Source organism: Schistocerca nitens, chromosome 4, assembly GCF_023898315.1.
Source record: "Schistocerca nitens isolate TAMUIC-IGC-003100 chromosome 4, iqSchNite1.1, whole genome shotgun sequence".
NCBI classification, from domain to species: Eukaryota; Metazoa; Arthropoda; class Insecta; order Orthoptera; family Acrididae; genus Schistocerca; species Schistocerca nitens.
The window spans coordinates 670,334,860-670,340,415 of record NC_064617.1 but is presented as its reverse complement, the minus strand read 5'-3'; the positions used below and the strand labels follow the sequence as shown (position 1 = coordinate 670,340,415).

Genomic DNA, 5,556 nt, shown 5'->3' with positions numbered 1-5,556 from the left:
CAGGTGATCTGTAAAAACATTTAATAAACGACGATTCACGCAGACCTGCTAAACGTGTCCAGATAACGACGTTAATGAACCTATTTTATGCTGGTAGCTTTATTAGTAGCATACAATTTTAAGGCCTGTATTGCAGTTATAAAGCTACCAGCACAAAATATATTGATTGGCGTCGTATATGTATGAACAATAAGATATATAATGAAGACAGCACAAGAAGTGCTGAAAAGTGTTTGTCTAAAGTAAAACGAAACAAAGGTTGTCTTGCGTAAGGTGCAATGTCTCTTAATTTTTCTCAGCAGGTTCTGAAAGTAAGAAGAGTATCAACATAAAAAATTAAGATACTGAATTAAATAATTTAAATGCTGCAAACGAGAGCGCAGTGAGAATAAGGCGCATTAACTGAGTACCGATGCTTCTGTGTTCCGATATAATTGTCGTAAAGGAGTGCGACGTAAGTTAAATGTTTATTTGACACTGCAATAGTGAAGCCACAGTCAAAGTACATAAAATTTTTCTTTACAAAAGGGTTACATTAGCGGTTTCAACGAACTACGTCGTCATTTTAAACTGAAAGACATCAGTTGGAGAGTATATAATGGGAATTGTGACTATACATCTGACAAAAGTTACCAAAAATACTGAAACCTGGCAACCGAGGCAATGGAGGCACAACCAAATCACTACAGGTTATGCCCATGCTTGCCCAACCGTTCATTCTATGTCCTAATGTAGAATAGATAAAAAACTACACCAGGGTAAAATTTCGAAAGATTCTTGCAATGTGTCCTGCTGTGACACAACGATCGTATGGCTGATACAAATTTACAAGTCATAAGAGTATCAAGCACAGCAAACTTCCATATGGAATGCAGCATATAATTTTACTATATTCCAAAAAAAAAAAAAAAAAACTCGAAACACGCTCCATCTCATGTAGGACTGACTAGTACCGACGTTACTAAATTTCTTTTCGAAATTATGTCTACCGACAACACACATCGCATTTAGCGTCGTATAAGTGTTGCAACACTTTAGGAAGAGACTGAATAACGGGGAGCATACTAAGGCAGAAATTTCCTCATAGTCCCTGCAGAATGGGAGAGATAATTTCATCTCTGCATGACATCTGGGTCATTGTTATGAATGGTAACAATATTATATGAAGTGCTGTAATTAGTTTTGATCATCATCACACACTTTTCTAGTTTAAAATAACCACAGCGACGAATACCACACGAGTTACAACTGTTTTCACGAAATTCAGTAGTATAGATGAGATGAAGAGGTGTAAAACACAACTAGCTAACTTCACAAGTCGCTATTTTAATTGAAGGAATCATTGTGATCCTTTTTTTTCCTCTGGTCATGCACACATGTCTGTTACCAAATCAAGTTTGATTTTGACTCTGTGAGAGACATTTATAAAGCATGAGTTAGGACTTTGATGTTTATTATGAAGATCAGGCACTATCAGTCCAGCCTGAGTAGTCCAGACTTGAAAATGAACCTGCAGGGTTCCAAACTAGTGGCCTAATATAAAAAGAATCGTTAATAATCGCCTTAATAAGTTTAATATAGTTGCTGATTCCCTGTCAACAAAATGTTGAAATGGAAGCGTTGGTATTCCTAGGTAGACGACATTGTTGTTACATAGACTGTAAGTATATATGAGTAGCATATGGAAGTTACACAGTCTTTATTGTTAATATCAATATGTATGCAACGTTTTGTATTGAACAGTCTGAAAATACATCCTAATAAAATTAAAAACGTATGTGAATTTCTAAGTGGCCACTGCTGAGGTCATTGGTCCCTAGACTTACATATTACTTAAACTAACGAATGCTAAGAACAACACACACACCCATGCCCGAGGGAGGACTCGAACCTCCGGCGGGAGAGGACGCGGAATCCGTGCTTGGCCCCTCTAACCGCGCGGCCGCTCTGCGCGGTTCATAAAATTAAATCAATGACACCTAATGTGCTATGAAGTAGAGCTAGAATACATTAAAAAAATAATTTGTTGACTCTACCATATTTATCTGCTGAAATTGCAAATTAAAAATCTGAAATATAAGAAAAATCAGATCGATTGAGAAAATCCTTTTTCATAGCAACAGAAATGCCACATTAATGCCCATCGCATTGGAGAAACAGCAAACAAATTTTTAAAAAGGCCTTAACACTTCCTTCACTTATAAAACTCGACAACTGTTCACATTTATGGCTTTATTGCATTACATTCGTGATTTATGCTTTTAACTGTCGAATGGCTGAACTGAATTTGAATAATAGCTGTTTCGAAAGCTACATTTTTTTTGGTTGGTTAAACAAAATGTAGCCAATATATGACTAGATGAATGTGAAAAATGTTGCGAAATTATGTTGAAATTAGCCGATAGAATCAACTTTTAGGAATATATGACTGCGTCAAAGTAATCCACGTCCCTCCAGTTTTTCGCTTTATTGTGTAGCCTTTGGAATGCAAAATTTTCATTTTGTCACTGCATATGACGCTGTGATGCACCCTTAAATTTTGAGAGGTGCTAGTCCTCCAACTTTTCGACCACGAAATTTTATGCTTTTTCCCCCTTTCTTTTGTACTGATATATTTTGGATAAATATAACACTGCTGTGTTCTTCCAGTTGTACTAAAATATCTCTAACTATATATGACGGTAGTATCTGTTCCCGAAAGAACAGTTACCGTCGATGACCATGCAGCTTTTCTCGAAATGAAATGATAATTAAATAGACACCCTAGCTGCAAGCAGGCGTTGATACACTTCATTGGGGACATGTTGAAAATGTGTGCCCCGACTGGGACTCGAACCCGGGATCTGCTGCTTACACGGCAGACGCTCTATCCATCTGAGCCACCGCGGGCACAGAGGATAGTGCGTCTGCAGGGACTTATCCCTTGCACGCTCCCCGTGAGATCCACATTCCCAACATGTCCACAACACTACATTCGTAGTGCGCCTAATAGATGTTTGCCCATCATACTCATTACTCGTGGCAGATTAATCTACCAAGTCCCGTACGAGTTCGGGCATAGCGTGTGCATTCGCACAAGAAGGTCAAAGGCCGGGAACCGATATTTTTAACTATATATGACGGTAGTATCTGTTCCCGAAAGAACAGTTACCGTCGATGACCATGCAGCTTTTCTCGAAATGAAATGATAATTAAATAGACACCCTAGCTGCAAGCAGGCGTTGATACACTTCAGTGGGGACATGCGTGCAAGGGATAAGTCCCTGCAGACGCACTATCCTCTGTGCCCGCGGTGGCTCAGATGGATAGAGCGACTGCCATGTAAGCAGGAGATCCCGGGTTCGAGTCCCGGTCGGGGCACACATTTTGAACATGTCCCCAATGAAGTGTATCAACGCCTGCTTGCAGCTAGGGTGTCTATTTAATTATCATTTAAAATATCTCTGTCATGTAAAATGAAATAGAGAATCAGGAAGCCAACATGAGTTTTCTTTCCCACAGACAAGTAGTCAGCTACTGTTGTGATTCCACTGTGCACGGAGCGGAGGGGTGGTATCATTATAGGAACTGAGAACAGAAGACTGACACTCATACAACTGTCATGTTTCCATGTTTACGTATTGGCTCAGGCAACTGCCGTGTTTACATACCTGTTGTCGGCGATTCGCTACGCTAGCGTGGTAGAGCGGATCTTTTCTGCAGCTCGGTAAACGACTGAACAGCGAAGCACGGAAAACTGCTGAAGACATTAATTCAACATGACTCTTTAAATTTTTATGTCGATTTTGAGTACAGGTCAGCGCCAAATCCCCAATTCGGTAAATGTTTATCTCGATCTTGAATGCACATCAGTGCCAAATCCACAGCGGCATCAAGGAATAGCATAACCACCCATGAACTAAGGAAACCCAATACATTTAGTAATCTCTAACGTTGCAGTTATTGAAGTAGCAAACAATGATTCCTAGAGATTCGAGTGTGTACTCAGGCTATACTCAAGTTCCAGCCCAGCCAGCCCACACTTGCCTCCGCTAGCGGATGCCTATGTAAGTATCTATTCGACATGATATTCAGAAAAGAGGAGCGCATCCCTGTTGTTTATGGAAGTGATATTTTTATGCAAGGTGTATACCCACAGAATATCCTAAGAGCCATAGGCAGCTGCAACTGAATCGGTTTAGTGCTCCAGAAATTAAAAAAATTCTCTTCAATACCTAACCGACGAAAGTTAAATAAACTGCGTACGTTACGTGAATTAAGCCTGCTATGCGATTCGACTGAAATCTAAATTCAGAGAAATAGTTTCAGGTGTAGCACAGGGTAGTGTAATAGCATTGATACGATTGTGGAGATATTATTATACGCATGTCAGAATTCATGCAGAAATATGGCCATTTGCTAAATTTACTCTTCAACATATAAAAACGTAGCCTCTTATGAATACAGGATCAAACAGCCATATTATGTAAATATCCGGAAATAACTAGGGTTTTATGCAAGAAACATAACGGTCACACGGACCCAGTACTAAGTTAAGCAAGTGGTGGACTACGGATTTTCTTGGTTTCCTGGGAAGCTTTAGTCTCCTAAAGAGGTTGGTTGCCTTATGCTTGTACAACATATCCTGTAATACTGCACATGTGGGTACCATCACATTGGATTTATTGACAAGGGATGTTTAGCGTTAGCGGAGAATAAATTTTCGAATGGACTCAGGCTTCTTTGCCGAGAAGAACAGTCTAACGGAAATACTGCAATCGATAAACAGAGAGAATACTGAAAATGATTTGTTAAACTCAAGTGAGAAAGCACGATTGAAGGTAATTACTGCAATGAGGAATAAGTATTTACCATGTTACTCCTAATCAAAAATTATTAGATTATAAATGTTGATGTACTGGCGATATAATATTTTATTAAAATTGATTACCAGATTTGGTACTTTAGCATTCATCAGTTTAGCAGCGACACATGGGCAAGTATCAGCGCTTTCATTGGTGGTGTACCGACTATACGCCTGCGTAGTGATGCTAAAGTCTTAGACCTGATGATGGCTAAAGAGCCGAAAACACTAATCTCATTTTAATAACATATCATGAGACCAAGATATTAACTTTTAGTATGCAACCCGAGAAAAAACTCAGCGTTCTCCTCAGGAAGAGCAAATGGCCTACTTTTGTAAAATTATTACCTGATCCTGTGAGCATTTTGCCTTTAGATACATATGTTGCCACCTGTTTGGAGCTTCAGCATATTGTCTGCAGACATTGGTCAATAAAAATTACTACGCTATAATAAGCGTAACCAGAATTTCGTGACATCATCTACATGACATTATGCACGTTGTTGCTGAATTTTTGCATTGGTGGACAAGTTGTTGCCTAAAGGATTGAGGCTAAAGGATGTCTTGCTATTGACAAATTTTTAAAAATATTCGTTGTGGATATGATTTTCATGTTATTGATAGCGTCTTTTCATTCATCAACCGTTTTTGTTGTTGTTGTTGTTACATGTTGATGCTGAACTTCTTATGTTGTTCTAGATGAAGAGCAATTT

The 5,556-nt window shown here is 38.9% G+C and overlaps 1 non-coding gene across 1 annotated transcript; it reads left to right on the top strand.

Annotated features, from left to right (window-relative positions):
* Window positions 1-3,285: 3,285 nt before the first annotated feature.
* Window positions 3,286-3,360, top strand: Trnat-ugu (transfer RNA threonine (anticodon UGU)). Its single transcript has one exon. It is a non-coding gene; the product is annotated as a tRNA-Thr (tRNA).
* Window positions 3,361-5,556: the final 2,196 nt, after the last annotated feature.